Genomic DNA, 19,227 nt, shown 5'->3' on the forward strand with positions numbered 1-19,227 from the left:
ATCGTTTTTTAGTTCGATCCTTTTAGTAATATCTTGATCTAGTAGAATAAAGTTTTTGGTATGATCCAGTTTTGAGTTTTGCTTTATGATCCCTCTATGTAATCGAGTCCGTGAGTTATATAATAAAGATTAGTGTTGAGTCAAGGGCTTGATTACCTTGCTATGATCTTGAGGGAATAAAATAAAAGTGAAGAAATAAAAAGAACCAAAGAGATCATATGGATATTATGGGGAGTAATGAGCTCACATATAAAGAGTATGATGAATAAAAAATGTTGAGAGTTGACAAACATAGTTTTGTTCATCGTTGCAATTAATAGGAAGTAATATGACATTCATGGATGGTTTCACATATAAATTTACTATCTTGGACATCTTTTACGATTGTGAGCACTCATTAAAATATGACATGCTAAAGAGTTGACGTTGGACAAGGAAGACAACATAATGGGTTATGTTTTCTTACATCTGAGATAAATTATATTGTCATGGATCATCCAACATGATTGAGCTTTCCTTTCCCCCTCATGCTAGCCAAATTCTTTACACCAAGTAGAGATACTACTTGTGCATCCAAATACCCTTAAACCTAGTTTTGCCGTGAGAGTCCACCATATCTACCTATGGATTGTGTAAGATCCTTCAAGTAAGTTATCATCGATGCAAACAATAAAAATTGCTGTCTAAATATGTATGACTTATTAGTGTGGGAGAAAATAAGCTTTATGTGATCTTGTGATATGAAAGAAATAAAAGCGACGGACTACATAATAAAGGTCCATATCACAAGTGGGAATATAAAGTGACGTTCTTTCGCATTAAGATTTTGTGCATCCAACCATAAAAGCGCATGACAACCTCTGCTTCCCTCTACAAAGGGCCTATCTTTAAATTTTATCTCCTACCTTACATAAGAGTCATGGTGATCTTCACCTTTCCTTTTTACATTTTATCTTTTGGCAAGCACAATTTGTTGGAAGGATCCTGGTATATATGGCTAATTGGATGTGAGTTTTCATGAACTATTATTTTTGACATTACCCTTGAGGTAAAACGTTGGGAGGCAAAATTATAAGCCCCTATCTTTCTCTGTTTCCGATTAAGACTTCATACCCATAAATATTGCGTGAGTGTTAGCAATTGTGAAATACTAAACGATGGTTGAGTATGTGGTCTTGCTGAAAAGCTCTTATATTGACTCTTTCCTATGTTATGATAAATTACAATTGCTTCAATGAATGAGATTATAGTTTGTTAGTTCTCAATGAAGTTTATGATTCATACTTGAAATTGTGACTGAATTGTTACTCTAGCATAAGAGATCATATTACAATAAGTATATAAGATGTTGTTCTAAGAATGATCATGATGCCCTCATGTCCGTATTTTATTTTTATCGACACCTCTATCTCTAAACATGTGGACATATTTTTTGATTTCGGCTTTCGCTTGAGGACAAGCGAGGTCTAAGTTTGGGGGAGTTGATATGTCCATTTTGCATCATGCTTTTATATCGATATTTATTGCATTATGGGATGTTATTACACATTATGTCACAATACTTATGCCTATTCTCTCTTATTTTACAAGGTTTACATAAAGAGGGAGAATTCCGGCAGCTGGGATTCGGGGCTGGAAAAGGAGGAAATATTAGAGACCAATTCTGCATAGCTCCAAAACTCCTGAAACTTCACGGAAGCTATTTTCAGAATATATAGAAAATACTGAGCGCAATAAGTTCCAGAGGGGGCCCACACCCTGGCCACGAGGGTGGGTGGCGCGCCCTACCCCCTGGGCGCGCCCCCTGCCTCGTGGGCCCCCTGGTGGCCCTCCGATGCCCATCTTCTGCTATATGGAGTCTTTTGTTGAGGAAAAAAATCATAAGCAAGCTTTCAGGACAAGACTCCGCCGCCACGAGGCGGAACCTTGGCGGAACCACTCTAGGGCTCTGGCGGAGCTGTTCTGTCGGGGAAACTTCCCTCCGGGAGGGCGAAATCATCACCATCGTCATCACCAATGAACCTATCATTAGGAGGGGGTCAATCTCCATCAACATCTTCACCACCACCATCTCATCTCAAACCCTAGTTTATCTCATGTGTCCAATCTTTGTATCTAAACCTCAGATTGGTACCTGTGGGTTGCTAGTAGTGTTGATTACTCCTTGTAGTTGATGCTAGTTGGTTTCTTGGTGGAAGATCATATGTTCAGATCCATTATGCATATTAATACCCCTCTGACTATGAACATGAATATGCTTTGTGATTAGTTACGTTTGTTCCTGAGGACATGGGAAAAGTCTTGCTATTAGTAGTCATGTGAATTTGGTATTCGTTTAATATTTTGATTAGATGTATGTTGTCTCTCCTCTAGTGGTGTTATGTGAATGTCGACTACATGACACTTCACCATTATTTGGGCCTAGAGGAAGGAATTGGGAAGTAATAAGTAGATGATGGGTTGCTAGAGTGACAGAAGCTTAAACCCTAGTTTATGTGTTGCTTCCTAAGGGGCTGATTTGGATCCATATGTTTCATGCTATGGTTAGGTTTACCTTAATAATTCTGTTGTAGTTGCAGAAGCTTGCAATGGGGCTTAATCATAAGTGTGATGTTGGTCCAAGTAAGGACAACACCCAAGCACCGGTCCACCCACATACCAAATTATCAAAGTACCGAACGCGAATCATATGAACGTGATGAAAACTAGCTTGACGATAATTCCCATGTGTCCTCTGGAGCGCTTTACTTCATATAAGAGTTTGTCCAGGCTTGTCCTTTGCTACAAAAAGGATTGGGCCATCTTGCTGAACCTTATTTACTTTTATTACTTGTTAGTCGTTACAAATTACCTTATCACAAAACTTTCTATTACCGATAATTTCAGTGCTTGCAGGGAATACCTTGCTGAAAACCGCTTATCATTTCCTTCTGCTCCTTATTGGGTTCGACACTCTTACTTATCGAAAGGACTACGATAGATCCCCTATACTTTTGGGTCATCATTAGTGCAAGAGCAACTGTCGGTGCTCGATCCATTGCTGAAGGTGGTACCGATGTGTGAGACAGCGGCGATCATGTCTGATCTTCTATGATCAGCTTTCTAACTAGACTAGGCTCCGTGACCATGATCCATTATTTTTCTTCATTTCTTTAAAACACGAGAAGGACTAATTGTGGCATGTTTGTTAAACCAAACTATAGTTCATTATAGGGATTCAGCTTGTACTCAGACAACAGACTGATCCAATTTTTTCCAGTAATATAGGTGATGGACAATCCCTTCATTACTGACACGACATAATAAGTGAAACTGCAAAAATATCCATCGTAGAGCAAACCAAATGGTTTATTCTGTGATGAATGTCACATGGCAAAACCTGCATCGTAAAATTGCAGCAAAAGAAATAAAACATGACATTAAATCAATAAGATCTAGACAGTAAACCAATAAGATTTACTTGATGTGACACGAGTGAATCCTTACCTGGAAATCACTATGTTGAAGTACTAAATAGAAGATTGGTTGTCCAACTACGCATGTAATGCAGGGCCCCCACCTACTCCCACAAGGACGACAGTCCAAAGGTCATGACAAATCGTATGGACCGAACATCCATGGGACTGGAAATCCTGGTGGGTGCGATAAACCCTGCAATGCATACATATATTGGAGTGTAACCATAATTGATAAACCATCCTCACAAAAATATGATCTGGATACTTCAAAATATACAGACTAAATTAAGTGGACATACATTAACATAGAAAGTTCTCAGGACTCACCACACACCAAAAGCGGCAGTACTAAACAATAGAGGGTTCACAAACACAAATCAAGTATTGAACAATAGTACTTACTACTAACAAGCAAAGTTGCACTAATTAAACTTTATGGACTATTTCTTGCCACCGACCTACGGAATAAACCCTGCATAACTGACTAGGCCATGGACTTCGTGAGATGTCTACCGGCACCATCACCATCTCCACAACCTTGGTGAACCTAACAGAGTGGTCTTTCCATTCATAAACATGACGATGAAGACATGCCGCATTAGATTTGTCAGGAAGCTTTACAAGAACCACACCCTTCGTAATCGAAGGCACAACCAGGAAATTGTTGTGCTCAAGTACAACCTCGAGAACACGCCTGGCAACAGTGCTACAGGAAAACACTAGTTCAGAACACATGGCGACAAGGACACAGCAGCTGGATAGTTTAGCAATAGAACTTATCCTCAGGTATTCTAGTTCACACGGCATGACTTTGTGAACTTCATATCCACTGCAGACCTGGTTCTAACTTAAAAAGAAACCAAATATTTTATTACTACCTCCGTTCAGAAATATAAGATGATTTCCAATATTTTACTCCATATATGTAACACCTTGGATGTAACTTGCCATATTTGTAACTCTGACTCTTGCCATTTTCGGCTTTAAGTTATGAGATTCCTTTCATGATTGGGTTTTGTCTTCATTTTGCATTTTGTTCATGTCATGCATTTCATATCATGTCATCATGTGCATTGCATTTGCATACGTGTTCGTCTCATGCATCCGAGCTTTTTCCCCGTTGTACCTTTTGCAATCCGACACTCCTACGTGCACCGGCGCACCCCTCTTGTCTCTTTTCATGAGAAGGTGTTAAACGTTCTCGGAATAGCCTTGGTATACCACTCGTAGACCGCCTGTCAAATTTCGTGTCATTTGGAGTCCGTTTGATAGTCCAACGGTTAACTGGGTAACCGGGAAGGCCTCTTGTGTGTTGCAGCCCAACACCCCTCCAAAACGGCCCAATAACCCATCTAAACCACTCCCATGTCCTCCGTCATCAGATCACGATCATGTGGGCGAAAACTACACCCCATTTGGACACTCCTACCTCCTCCTAGCTACAAATATGTGCAACCCCCTCCAAAATTCTGGTCCCGAAACCCTAGCTACTCTCCCCGCCACCACCGGACATGTCTGCGCGCCGCCGGACGAGATCCCACCGACGCCCGTAGCCAACCGCCGCTTGCCACGTCAGTGGTGCCGCTCCACGCCTCCAGCCGGCCCGCGAGGCCCGCGTCTGGCCCGCGGGGCCCATTCCGCCGTGCCGCCGCCCGCGGGCAACAGGCCCAAGAGCGCCAAGCGCCGCCGCCACCCTCTTCACCTCCGGCCACCGTCCAGCCACCGCCGCCGCCTCCCACGCCATTCGACCGCCGACCCGCCACCTCGGCTTCCACATCGTCCCCGCGCCGCTGCCAGGTGCCGCCTCCTCCGGTCGGATCCGGACGCCCCCTCGCCGGATCTGCCTCCCCGCATTCTCCGGCGAGATCCCGACGAGCTCCAGCCACCGCGGCGACGAAGCTCCGGCCCTGCCTCGGTTTCCGTGCGAAGAACCTTAGATCTGATCCGGAGGGGTATATTTTCCAAGTCCAAGCGTGGAAATGATGCTATCTTTGTTGTCATCGACAAGCTTACTAAAGTGGCTCATTTCCTTCCAATCAAAGAGTCTATCACAACAGCTTAGTTGGCAGAGCTATACACCTCCAGGATTGTCTCTTTGCACAACATTCCACAATTGATATCTTCAGATCGTGGAAGCGTCTTCACTTCTATGTTCTGGGACTCCTTTTAGAAGGCCATGGGCACCAACATTCGCTTCAGCACATCCTTCCATCCTCAAACTAGTGGCCAAGTCGAGCGAGCCAATCAAATCCTTGAAGATATGCTCAGGGCTTGTGTCATTTCCTTCGGTATGAAGTGGGGATATTGTCTTCCATATGCCAAGTTCTCATACAACAACAGTTTCCAAGCGAGTTCGGGCAAGGCCCCATTCTAAATTCTCTATGGCAGAAAGTGTCGTACTCCTCTCAATTGGTCAGAGACTGGTGAACGCCAACTTCTTGGCAATGACTTAATCACAGAAGCTGAAGAAATGTGTAAAGTCATCCGTGAAAATCTCAAAGCCACGCAATCGCGCCAGAAGAGTTACTATGATAGCAAGCACCATGACTTGGCTTTTGAGATCAGAGACCATGTCTACCTCCATGTCACTCCAATGAAAGGCACTCATCGCTTCGGTATCAAAGGGAAGCTTGCCCCTAGATACATGCGTCCTTTCAAGATCATTGGAAAAAGAGGCGATCTCGCCTTTCAACTTGAGCTTCCGTCCAACTTCGCAAACGTGCACGACGTGTTTCACGTGTCACAGCTTCGCAAGTGCTTCAAGACTCCTGAGCGCACCATCAACTTGGAAGAGATTGATTTCCAAGAGGACCTGTCTTATCATGAGCATCTAGTTGCTATTCTTCAAGAAACTGAACACAAGACTCGCAACAAGTCTATCAAATTCCTGAAAGTGATGAGGTCACATCATTCCGACCGAGAAGCCACCTGGGAACATGAGGATCACCTCCGTTCCGAATATCCGGAGTTCTTTCAGTCCTAGATCTCAGGACGAGATCCTTTCGTAGTGGTGGAGTGTTGAAACACCCCGGATTTAACTTGCCATATTTGTAACTCCGACTCTTGCCATTTCCGGCTTTAAGTTATGCGATTCCCTACGTGATTGGGTTTTGTCTTGGTTTTGCATTTTGTCCATGTCATGCATTTCATATCATGTCATCATGTGCATTGCATTTGCATACGTGTTCGTCTCATGCATCCGAGCTTTTTCCCCATTGTCCGTTTTGCAATCCGACACTCCTACGTGCACCGGCGCACCCCTCTTGTCTCTTTTCGTGAGCAGGTGTTAAACGTTCTCGGAATGGACCGAGATTTGCCAAGTGGCCTTGGTATACCACCGGTAGACCACCTGTCAAATTTCGTGTCATTTGGAGTCCATTTGATACTCCAACGGTTAACCGGGTAGCCGTGAAGGCCTCTTGTGTGTTGCAGCCCAACACCCCTCCAAAACGGCCCAATAACCCATCTAAACTACTCCCATGTCCTCCGTCGCCGGATCTCGATCGTGTGGGCGAAAACTGCACCCCATTTGGACACTCCTACCTCCTCCTAGCTATAAATATGTGCAACCCCATCCAAAATTCAGGTCCCAAAAGCCTAGCTACTCTCCCCGCCGCCACCGGACATGTCTGCGCGCCGCCGGACGAGATCCCACCACCGCACGTAGCCAACCACTGCCTGCCACGTCAGCGCCGCCGCTCCGTGCCTCCCGCCAGCCCGCGAGGCCCGCGCCTGGTCCGCGGGGCCCGTTCCGGCGCGCCGCCACCCGCGGGCAACAGCACCTGAGAGCGCCAAGCGCCGCTGCCGCCCTCTTCGCCTCCGGCCGCCGTTCGGCCACCGCCCGCCGCCTCCCACGTCGTCCCGCCGCCGCCCCGCCGCCTCGGCTTCCGCATCGTCCCCGTGCCGCCGACAAGCGCCGCCTCCTCGGGCCGGATCCGGACACCTCCTCGCCGGATCTGCCTCCCCTCGTTCTCCGGCGAGATCCCGACGAGCTCCGGCCACTGCGGCGACGAAGCTCCGTCCCGGCCTCAGTTTCCATGCGAAGAACCCTAGATCTGATCCGAAGGGGTATATTTTCCACCAAGTCCCTTTTCTGCATTATTTTATGCCTCTGTTCTTCATGCCATATCTCCATGACCATAGCTCCGTTTCATGCGAATGATATATCGAATTGTTCGTTGGGAGATGCTCTTCATTTCATTCCATAGTGGCATGCTTGTTTGAGTTCATATTGATGCACTAATCATTGATGCAAGAGTGCTATAAAATGTTTACTGCTGCTACTTATCAGATTATGATGATTTGGCATTTGTGTCACATTTGTTGTGTGCTTCATATGGGCATGAGCTCTACATGCGTTTTGAACTATGCCATGCCATCTTTACAGGGGTGGTTGCCATGTATATTTGTGATCAATGTGGTGACTAGCACAAGCATGCAAACTAGGCTTCGTGATGTTGCTGATTTCAGGGAGTTAGTCATTTTCCTACTGTTATTTTGATGCCATGTAAACATGATAATACAGTGAGTTCCATGCTTGTTTTGAGTACCTTCAGTAAGGATGTTTTGGGAATATGGTTATTCTCTATCCATACATGCCAATGTTTGCAATTACGGAGTGCCCTAGCATGTCTTAATCTTGCTCTACTTTTGCTATAAAATGTTCCTGGCAGATTGTTTACATGTTAATCAATTTTTCCATGGTTGTTACTAGTGATCCATGCATGCTATGAACTTGCTCTTGCCATGGTTAGCTTCATGAGCATGTCTTCTTGCTGTTTGTATTCTTATCTTGTCATCCAATGCCTTGTGGTGAGTGTTTTGAGCTTGCAAAATTACCTTCATAATTCTGTTTATAAAACATGCTATGTTTACATGGGTGCCATCATATCTTCTGTGCCTTTTTGGCTCAAGATCATTAAGGGACTTTTCTTCTATGCATTTAGCAGAATCATGCCATGCCTTTGTTTGCTATGAGATGTTCCTGTAGCATGTTGTTTTCTTGCTCTAAATATTTCTTCCTGATGTTATTTCTGGCATGTTAGTATTTTCACTAAGTCTATGAAGCTGATATCTTTTGCACTTTTTCCATGCTTGTTTGAACCCGCTCTTTTGTGATTTTGCCGTAGCTTAGTGTTCATGTTTTGTCAAGAATCTTTTGTACATCACTTCCATATGCCTTGTTGATATGTTGGGTTGCCGTAGCTTAGTTTCTTGTTGCATTCTAGATGGCATCGTGCTGTTAATCGCAGAATTGTGCCTTTCTTGTTTTTCTTGCCATTTGCAAACCGTGCACCCGTTTCCAGCAATCTTCATATTGATTTCGACCGAAATCATATCATCTTTCCAGAGGCACACTTGGTTTGCCAAGTTGATGCCTTGATCATTCTTTCCCTTCCGAAGCACGCATATGTATTGCATATCATGTCTTGCATATCATGCCATGTTTTGCATCATGTTGCTTGTGCATTTCACCGTTATTGATTGTTGGTCCCGTGCCTGTGTTCTTGCTTTGGGTAGACCGGGAGACGAGTACGTGATCGAGGAACCTGTTGAGTACGCTAACGAGGATCAAACTTTCGTCAACTCTGAGAACTTTGCAGGCAAGATGACCATACCCTCGAAATCACTTCTATCTTTGCTTGATAGTTGTTCGCTCTATTGCTATGCCGCGTTACCTACCACTTTATATATCATGCCTCCCATATTGCCATGTCAAGCCTCTAACCAACCTTTCCTAGCAAACCGTTGTTTGGCTATGTTTCCGCTTTTGCTCAGCCCCTCTTATAGTGTTGCTAGTTGCAGGTGAAGATGAAATTTGTTCCATGTTGGAACATGGATATTGTTGGGATATCATTATTATATATTATTTACTTTAATGCATCTATATACTTGGTAAAGGGTGGAAGGCTCGGCCTTATGCCTGGTGTTTTGTTCCACTGTTGCCACCCTAGTTTCCGTCATACCGGTGTTACGTTTCTTGATTTTGCGTTCCTTACGCGGTTGGGTGTTATGGGAACCCCTTGACACTTCGCTTTGAATAAAACTCCTCCAGCAAGACCCAACCTTGGTTTTACCATTTGCCTACCTACAACCATATACCTTCCCTTGGGTTCTGCAGACTCAAGGGTCATCTTTATTTTAACCCCCCCAGGCCTGTGCTCCTCTGAGTGTTGGTCCGAATGGAGCTGCCTATGGGGCCACCTCGAGGAAACTTGAGGGTTGGTTTTACTCGTAGCTAGTCTCATCCGGTATTGCCCTGAGAACGAGATACGTGCGACTCCTATCGGGATTTGTCGGCACATCGGGCGGCTTTGCTGGTCTTGTTTTACAATTGTTGAAATATCTTGTAACCAGGATTCCGAGACTGACCGGGTCTTCCCGGGAGAAGGAATATCCTTCGTTGACCATGAGACCTTGTGATGGGCTAAGTTGGGACACCCCTGTAGGGTATAAACTTTTGAGAGCTGTGCCCGCAGTTATGGGCAGATGGGAATTTGTTGATATCTGGTTGTAGAGAACTTGACACATAACTTAATTAAAATGAATCAACCGCGTGTGTATCCGTGCTGGTCTCTTTTCGACGGAGTCCGGGAAGAGAACACGGTCTCGTGTTATGCTTGAGTGTAAGTAGCTTCAGGATCACTTCTTGATCACTATTATTTTCTCGACCGTGCGTTGCTTCTCTTCTTGCTCTGTTTTGCGTAAGTTAGCCACCATATATGCTAGTGCTTGCTTTAGCTCCACCTTACTACCCTTCACTACCCTTAAGCTTAAATAGTCTTGATCTCACGGGTGTGAGATTTCGGAGTCCCCGTGACTCACAGATACTTTCAAACAGATGCAGGTGCCGATGATGCTAGTGCAGGGGACGGTACCGAACTCAAGTGGGAGTTCGACGAGGATTCGGGCCGTTACTATGTTTCTTTTCTGGATGATCAGTAGAGGAGCCCAGTTGGGACGATCGGGGATCTAGCATTTGGTGTTGTCTTTCTTTGTTTTGGTTCTGTAGTCGAACCTTTGATTGTACCTTGGATGATGTATGACTATTTATCTATTGTGTGAAGTGGCGATTCTAAGCCGACTCTTTATCCCTTTCTTATTCAGCACATGGCATGTGTAGAGATTACCCCTCTTGCGATAGACCTACCATATGGCTATGCATCTAAGTCGTGCCCTGACACGTGGGAGATATAGCCACATTGTGGGTGTTACAAGTTGGTAATCAGAGCCTTCACTGACTTAGGAGCCCCCTGCTTGATCGAATCACTGACGTTGTTCTGTCTAGAACAAAATGTTTTGAGTCTTAGGATTACATATATCAGAGAGTAGGATTCTTTTTACTCCTCAGTCCCTTCGTCGCTCTGGTGAGGCCTCCTGGCGTAGAGTTTTGACTCTTCTCTTGTCAAATTTCACCCAAAAAAATTAGGATCACACGGGTATCTTGGAATCGTTCTGATGGTTTTGTGATGAGAACATTGTTCTTGGTGCCTCCTGACATTTAGGGGTTGTGGCAGTCCCGGGGAGTTGAGCTCCGAGGTGTTGTCATCACAATTTTATCGTTGTAGTTCTGGAATACCTGAGTTCGCCGACATTGAAAATATCTTTTATGCAGTTGCTGGTGAGATAACCTCGACGCCACCCAGTACTGGGGCGGGAGTTCGGGAGTATTGCCATAACTCGTATAACGTATGCTTTTCGAAGGTTGAGGTAAATGATTTCTGAAGGTTTCTTGGTTATGTGTTGAAGGATGGATACAGCTAGCTGTAGGATTTGCTAGTTTTGGGTGAGATATTATGCTTCCCCTGTATCCCCAACACCTGATTGCATAACCATAAAGTTTCGGGAGTTTTATAGGTGGGAATTCATGTAGTTCTAGTATTTCTTCCCGCGGATATTTGGTTTGTGATTGGGTAATCCTTACCACTTATTTGTTCATATCCATACCTTGTTGCTTTATTTCATCTACCTTTATCTAAGTGGCTTCTCAATTTATGGAAGTGTGACGATTTACTTGGAATTCATTCGTTCATTATTGTTCGAATGTTAAGGCTTTATGTTGCAATTTCGATCCTTTGATTCAGCTTAAATATATGTCTTTAAAGATGCTAACGGATGTCAACCTCTTCAGGATGGCTCCTCCAACGCATCAGAATCTGGACCGCAATGATGGGGAACAGTCGAACCCTCCGTCACCACCTCCACCCCCGGTGGCATGTCAAGCTGTCTTGGCAGCCACCAACCCCAACACTCAGATGCTTTTGTAACTCTTGCAAGAGGCAACCAAGGGCAAGGAAACCAAGAAATCAAGGCCAAGGCAACAATCAGCCTCAGTTTGCTACCCTCAACCAGTTCCTCGCAAACCACCCGAAGTCCTTCAGCAACTGTGTCGAGGCCACAGACGCCGACGACTGGCTCATGGATATCTGCAAACATTTTGAGTTTAGCAATGTCAGGCCTGAGGACTTTGTCAAGTTTGCTTCGTTTCAACTCAAAGACCAAGCTGGTGAGTGGTATCAACAATATAGATACTCCAAAGGAGGTCGTGTGATTACCTGGGATGATTTCCGCCGAGACTTCAAAGCTCATCACATTACACAAAGTGTTGCTGAGAGCAAGCGTGAGGAGTTCCGCAATCTCCAGCAAGGCAGCATGTCTGTGTATTAATACAATATCCAGTTTCAGAAACTCGCTCGCTTCGCTAAACAAGACATCCCTGATGAAAAGAGCATGATTTATCAATTCAGAGGTGGCCTCAGAGAAGATCTGCAATTAGCTCTCGTGCTTCTTGAGCTGACTAAGTATGGTGAATTCTACAACATGGCACTAAAGCAAGAAGCTGCTCAGCTTAAGTGTGAGGCATCTGAGAAGAGAGTCAGGGATGCAGTTCAATCTTCTTCTTCAACTCAAGTGGCAGCTAAGCAATAGAAGTTCTGGTTGCCTCCTCCTCATCCGTTTCGTCAGCCTTATCAGCAGAAGAGTAAAGGTGGCAATGTATCTTCACACCCACTAAACCCAGGCTATCAAAACAAAGCTCAATCTCATACTCCAAGGTCAAGTGCTCCTTATCACCGTCCGCTCTCAGAGCTTACTTGCAACAAGTGTCAGCATAAAGGGCACTATGCAAACAAGTGCTTCAACCAAAGGCGCCTTCCGCCTCCTCCTCCTGTGAGATCTTCTAGCAATGCAATGGTCAAACATAATCCCAAGCATGCTAAGGTCAACATGATGAACGCAACTCAGGCAGAGGATTCTTCAGAAGTGATCATGGGTAACCTTCCAGTTAACTCCATTCCTGCTAAAGTCTTATTTGCTACTGGTGCATCACAATCTTTCATGCCATTCCCGTTTGCATCGGAGCATAATTTTGACACTAAGGCATTACCAAAAGCATTGCAAGTTGTTTCTCCGGCTAAGCATTTGAGTTCTACCATGATGGTTCTGAATGTCGGTATCGAAATGGGCGACTATAAATTTCTGGCTTCTCCAATTGTTCTTGGTGACTCGGATATTGATCTAATTCTCGGCATGGTCTAGCTTTCTAAGCACAAGGCTCTGCTTGATTGTGCTGCCAGAGAAATTAAATTGACACACTCTTCTGAGGAAGTGATCATCTATGCCGCTCGTGACGAAACCATTCGGCTGTTTTCTCTCAATGAGAAGGGCGAGTTTAATGCCATCTCTCAGATTCAAGACGTTTTTGAATATCAAGACTTCTTTCCAGAAGAGCTTCTGGGAATGCCTCCTCACCGGCCAGTTGAATTCGTTATCGATCTTGAGCCTAGCACGGAACCTGTTTGCAAACATCCTTACAACCTTGGACTAGAGGAGTTGAAGGAGTTGAAGAAACAACTCGATGAACAAGAGCATATGGGTCTGATTAGACCGATGTTCTTCTCCATGGGGTTGTGGTGTTCTTTTTGTCAAGAAGAAGGATGGAACGGAACGGCTTTCCGTTGACCATCGCCCATTGAACAAGAAAACAATAAAGAACAAGTACCCAGTTCCCAACATCAATGCGCTTTTCGAGCAACTCAAAGGTGCCCAAGTATTCTCCAAGCTTGACCTCCGCATGGGTTATCATCAGATTCGCATTGGTGAACAAGTTATCCCCAAGACAGCATTCAGAACAAGCTATGGTTCTTATGAATATCATGTCATGTCTTTTGGCCTTGTCAATGCTCCTCCAACGTTCTCTCGCATGATGAACTTCATCTTCAACCCTTATACAAATGATTTCGTCCTGGTATAGCTCGATGATATTTTGGTCTTTTCCAAGAATAAGGAGGATCATGCCAAGCATTTGAGATTGGTACTCGACAAACTCAGAGAGCATCGATTCTATGTGAAGTTTTCAAAGTGTGAGTTTTGTCTTGATGAGGTTCTCTACCTTGGTCATATCATCTCCACCAAAGGCATCGTTATTAATCCCGAGAAGGTGTCTGCAATTGTGAATTATGAACCTCCTCAGAATGTCAAGCAGCTCCGCAGTTTTCTTGGGCTTGCAAGCTATTGTCGAAGATTCGTTGAGAATTTCTCTAAGATTGCAAAGCCTCTTTCCAACCTCCTACAGAAGCATGTCAAGTATGTCTGGTCACCTGAATGTGACATTGCTTTCAACACCCTCAAAGAGAAGCTTGTCACAGCTCCTGTCTTGACTCCTCCTGATGAATCCAAACCATTCGAAGTTTTCTGTGATGCCTCCCTATAAGGTCTCGGTGTTGTGTTAATGCAAGAGAAGAAAGTTGTGGCTTATACCTTTCGTCAGTTGAAGCCCAACGAAAGGAACTACCCCACTCACGACCTCGAGTTGGCGGAAGTTGTCCATGCTCTACTAACGTGGATACATCTCTTGTTGGGAAGGAAAGTTGACATCTTCACAGATCTTAAGAGCCTCAAGTACATCTTCTATCAACCCAACCTCAACCTCAGGAGACTTGTTGGGTCGAAATGATTCCAGAATACAATCCGAGTATTGAATATACTCCAGGCAAGGCCAATGTCATTGCAGATGGTTTGGGCAGGAAGGCTTACTGCAACAGCTTATTTCTCAAGCCCTTCCAACCGGACCTTTGTGAAGCTTTCCGCAAACTGAATCTCCAAGTTGTTCCTCAAGGCTTTCTTGCCAACCTCCAAGTATCTCCTACTTTGGAAGATAAAATTCGTGAGGCACAACTCCTGGATTCCATCGTGAAGAAGGTGAAAAATGGGATTGCCAAGAGCCAACCCAAGTACAAGTGCTATCGCATTGATGACAAAGACACTCTATTCTTCGAGGATCGAATTGCGGTTCCTAAAGGTGATCTAAGGAAAGTCATTATGAATGAGGCGCACAATTCCATTCTATCCATTCATCCTAGAAGTACGAAGATGTACCATGACCTCAAGAAGTTGTATTGGTGGACTCGAATGAAGCGAGAAATTTCTCAATTCGTGAATGAATGTGATGTGTGCAGAAGAGTGAAAGCAGAACACCAACGGCCAGCTGGTCTCCTCCAACCTCTTTCCATTCTAGAATGGAAATTTGACCATATTGAGATGGAGTTCGTGACTGGATTTCCCAAGTCCAAGCATGGAAATGATGCTATCTTTGTTGTCATTGACAAGCTTACTAAAGTGGCTCATTTCCTTCCAATCAAAGAATCTATCACAACAGCTTAGTTGGCAGAGCTATACACCGCCAGGATTGTCTCTTTGCACATCATTCCACAATTGATATCTTCAGATCGTGGAAGCGTCTTCACTTCTATGTTCTAGGACTCCTTTTAGAAGGCCATGGGCACCAACATTCGCTTCAGCACATCCTTCCATCCTCAAACTAGTGGCCAAGTCGAGCGAGCCAATCAAATCCTTGAAGATATGCTCAGGGCTTGTGTCATTTCCTTCGGTATGAAGTGGGGAGACTGTCTTCCATATGCCGAGTTCTCATACAATAACAGTTTCCAAGTGAGTTCGGGCAAGGCCCCATTCGAAATTCTCTATGGCGGAAAGTGTCATACTCCTCTCAATTGGTCAGAGACTGGTGAACGCCAACTTCTTGGCAATGACTTAATCACAGAAGCTGAAGAAATGTGTAAAGTCATCCGTGAAAATCTCAAAGCCACGCAATTGTGCCAGAAGAGTTACTATGATAGCAAGCACCGTGACTTGGCTTTCGAGATCAGAGACCAAGTCTACCTCCATGTCACTCCAATGAAAGGCACTCATCGTTTCGGAATCAAAGGGAAGCTTGCCCCTAGATACCTGCGTCCTTTCAAGATCATTGGCAAAAGAGGCGATCTCGCATTCAACTTGAGCTTCCGTCCAACTTCGCAAACGTGCACGACATGTTTCACGTGTCACAGCTTCGCAAGTTCTTCAAGACTCCTGAGCGCATCATCAACTTCGAAGAGATTGATCTCCAAGAGGACCTGTCTTATCATGAGCATCTAGTTGCTATTCTTGAAGAAACTGAACAAAAGACTCGCAACAAGTCTATCAAATTCCTGAAAGTGATGAGGTCACATCATTCCGACCGAGAAGCCACCTGGGAACGTGAGGATCACCTCCATTCCGAATATCCGGAGTTCTTTCAGTCCTAGATCTCGGGACGAGATCCTTTCATAGTGGTGGAGTGTTGAAACACCCCGGATTAAACTTGCCATATTTGTAACTCTGACTCTTGCCATTTCCGGCTTTAAGTTATGCGATTCCCTATGTGATTGGGTTTTGTCTTCGTTTTGCATTTTGTTCATGTCATGCATTTCATATCATGTCATCATGTGCATTGCATTTGCATACGTGTTCGTCTCATGCATCCGAGCTTTTTCCCCATTGTCCGTTTTGGAATCCGACACTCCTACGTGCACTCGCGCACCCCTCTTGTCTCTCTTCGTGAGCGGGTGTTCAACGTTCTCGGAATGGACCGAGATATTCCAAGTGGCCTTGGTATACCACCGGTAGACCACCTGCCAAATTTCGTGTCATCTGGAGTCCGTTTGATACTCCAACGGTTAACCGGGTAACCGTGAAGGCCTCTTGTGTGTTGCAGCCCAACACCCCTCCAAAATGGTCCAATAACCCATCTAAACTACTCCCATGTCCTCCGTTGCCAGATCTCGATCGTGTGGCGAAAACTGCACCCCATTTGGACACTCCTACCTCCTCCTAGCTATAAATATGTGCAACCCCCTCCAAAATTCGGGTCCCAAAAGCCTAGCTACTCTCCCCGCTGCCACCGGACATGTCCGCGCGCCGCCGGACGAGATCCCACCACCGCACGTAGCCAACCACCGCCTGCCACATCAGTGCCGCCGCTCCGCGCCTCCCGCCAGCCCGCAAGGCCCGTGCCTGGCCCGCGGGGCCCATTCCGGCGCGCCGCCACCCGCGGCCAACAGCACCTGAGAGCGCCAAGCGCCGCCGCCGCCCTCTTCGCCTCCGGCCGCCGTCCGGCCACCGCCTGCCGCCTCCCACGTCGTCCCGCCGCCGCCCTGCCGCCTCGGCTTCCGCACCGTCCCCGTGCCGCCGACAAGCGCCGCCTCCTCGGGCCGGATCCGGACACCTCCTCGCCGGATCTGCCTGCCCTTGTTCTCCTGCGAGATCCCGACGAGATCCGGCCACTGCGGCGATGAAGCTCCGTCCCCGCCTCAGTTTCCTTGCGAAGAACCCTGGATCTGATCCGAAGGGGTATATTTTCAACCAAGTCCCTTTTCTGCATTATTTTATGCCCCTGTTCTTCATGCCATATCTCCATGACCGTAGCTCTGTCTCATGCGCATGATATATAAAATTGTTTATTGGGAGATGCTCTTCACTTCATTCCATTGTGGCATGCTTGTTTTAGTTCATCTTGATGCACTAATCATTGATGCAAGAGTGCTATAAAATGTTTGCTGCTGCTACTTATCAGATTATGATGATTTGGCATTTGAGCCACATTTGTTATGTGCTTCATATGGGCATGAGCTCTACATGTGTTTTGAAATATGCCAATGTCATCTTTACAGGGGTGCTTTACAGATATTTTTTGATCAATGTGGTGACTAGCACAAGCATGCAAACTAGGCTTCGTGATGTTGCTGATTACAGGGACTTAGGATTTTACTATGTCATTTTCCTACTGTTATTTTGATGCCATGTAAACTTGATGATACAGTGAGTTCCATGCTTGTTTTGAGTACCTTCAGTAAGGATGTTTTGGGAATATGGTTATTCTCTATCTATACATGCCCATGTTTGCAAGTATGGAGTGCCCTGTCATGCCTTAATCTTGCTCTACTTTTGCTATAAAATGTTCCTGACAGATTGTTTCATGTTAATCAATTTTGCCATGGTTGTTACTAGTGATCCATGCATGCTATGAACTTTCTCTAGCAACGGTTAGCTTCATTAACATGTCTTCTTGCTGTTAGTATGCTTATCTTGTCATGCAATGCCTCGTGGTGAGTGTTTTGAGCTCGTAAAGTTGCCTTCATAATTCTGTTTATAAAACTTGCTATGTTTAGATGGGTGCCATCATATCTTTTGTTCCTTTTTGGCTCATGATCAGTAAGGGACTTTTGTTCTATGCATTTATTAGAATAATGACGTGCCTTTGTTTGCTATGAGATGTTCTTGTAGCATGTTGTTTGCTTTCTCTAAACATTGCTTCCTGATGTTATTTCTGGCATGTTAGTATTTTCACTAAGTCTATGAAGCTGATATCTTTTGCACTTTTGCCATGCTTGTTTGAACCTGCTCTTGTGTGATTTAGCCATAGCTCAGTGTTCATGTTTTCTCAAGCATCTTGTGTACATCACTGCCATATACCTCGTTGATATGTTGGGGTGAAGTAGCTTAGTTTCTTGTTGCATTCTAGATGGCGTCGTGCTGTTAATCGTAGAATTGTGCCTTTCTTGTTTGTCTTTCCATTTGCAAACCGTGCATCCGTTTCGGGCGATCTTCATATTGATTTCGACCGAATTCATCTCATCTTTATAGCGGCACACTTGGTTTCCCAAGGTGATGCCTTGATCATTCTTTCCCTTCCGAAGCACGCATGTGCATTGCATACCATGTCTTGCATATCATGCCATGTTTTGCATCATGTTTCTTGTGCATTGCACCGTGATTGATTGTTGGTACTTTGCTTGTGTTCTTGCTTTGGATAGATCCGGGAGACGAGTACGTGATCGAGGAACCTGTTGAGTATGCTAACGAGGATCAAGCTTTCGTCAACTCTGAGAACTTTGCAAGCAAGATGACTATACCCTCGAAATCACATATATCTTTGCTTGCTAGTTGTTATGTCGCGTTACCTACCACTTGCTATATTATGCCTCCCATATTGCCATGTCAAGCCTCTAAACCACCTTTCCTAGCAAATCATTGTCTGGCTATGTTTCCGCTTTTGCGCAGCTCCTCTTATAGCGTTGCTAGTTGCAGGTGAAGATGAAGTCTGTTCCATGTTGGAACATGGATATTGTTGGGATATCATTATTATCTCTTATTTACTTTAATGCATCTATATAGTTGGTAAAGGGTGGAAGGCTCGGTGTTATGCCTGGTGTTTTTTTCCACTCTTGTCGCCCTAGTTTCCGTCATACCAGTGTTATGTTCCTTGATTTTGCGTTCCTTACGCGGTTGGGTGTTATGGGAACCCCTTAATAGATCGCTTTGAATAAAACTCCTCCAGGAAGGCCCAACCTTGGTTTTACCATTTTCCTACCTACCACCATATACCTTCCATTGGGTTCTGCAGACTCGAGGGTCATCTTTATTTTAAACCCTCCGGGTCAGTGTTCCTCTGAGT

This window comes from Triticum urartu, chromosome 6A (assembly GCF_056163025.1).
Source record: "Triticum urartu cultivar PI428250 chromosome 6A, HENAU_Tu73, whole genome shotgun sequence".
Taxonomy (NCBI): domain Eukaryota; kingdom Viridiplantae; phylum Streptophyta; class Magnoliopsida; order Poales; family Poaceae; genus Triticum; species Triticum urartu.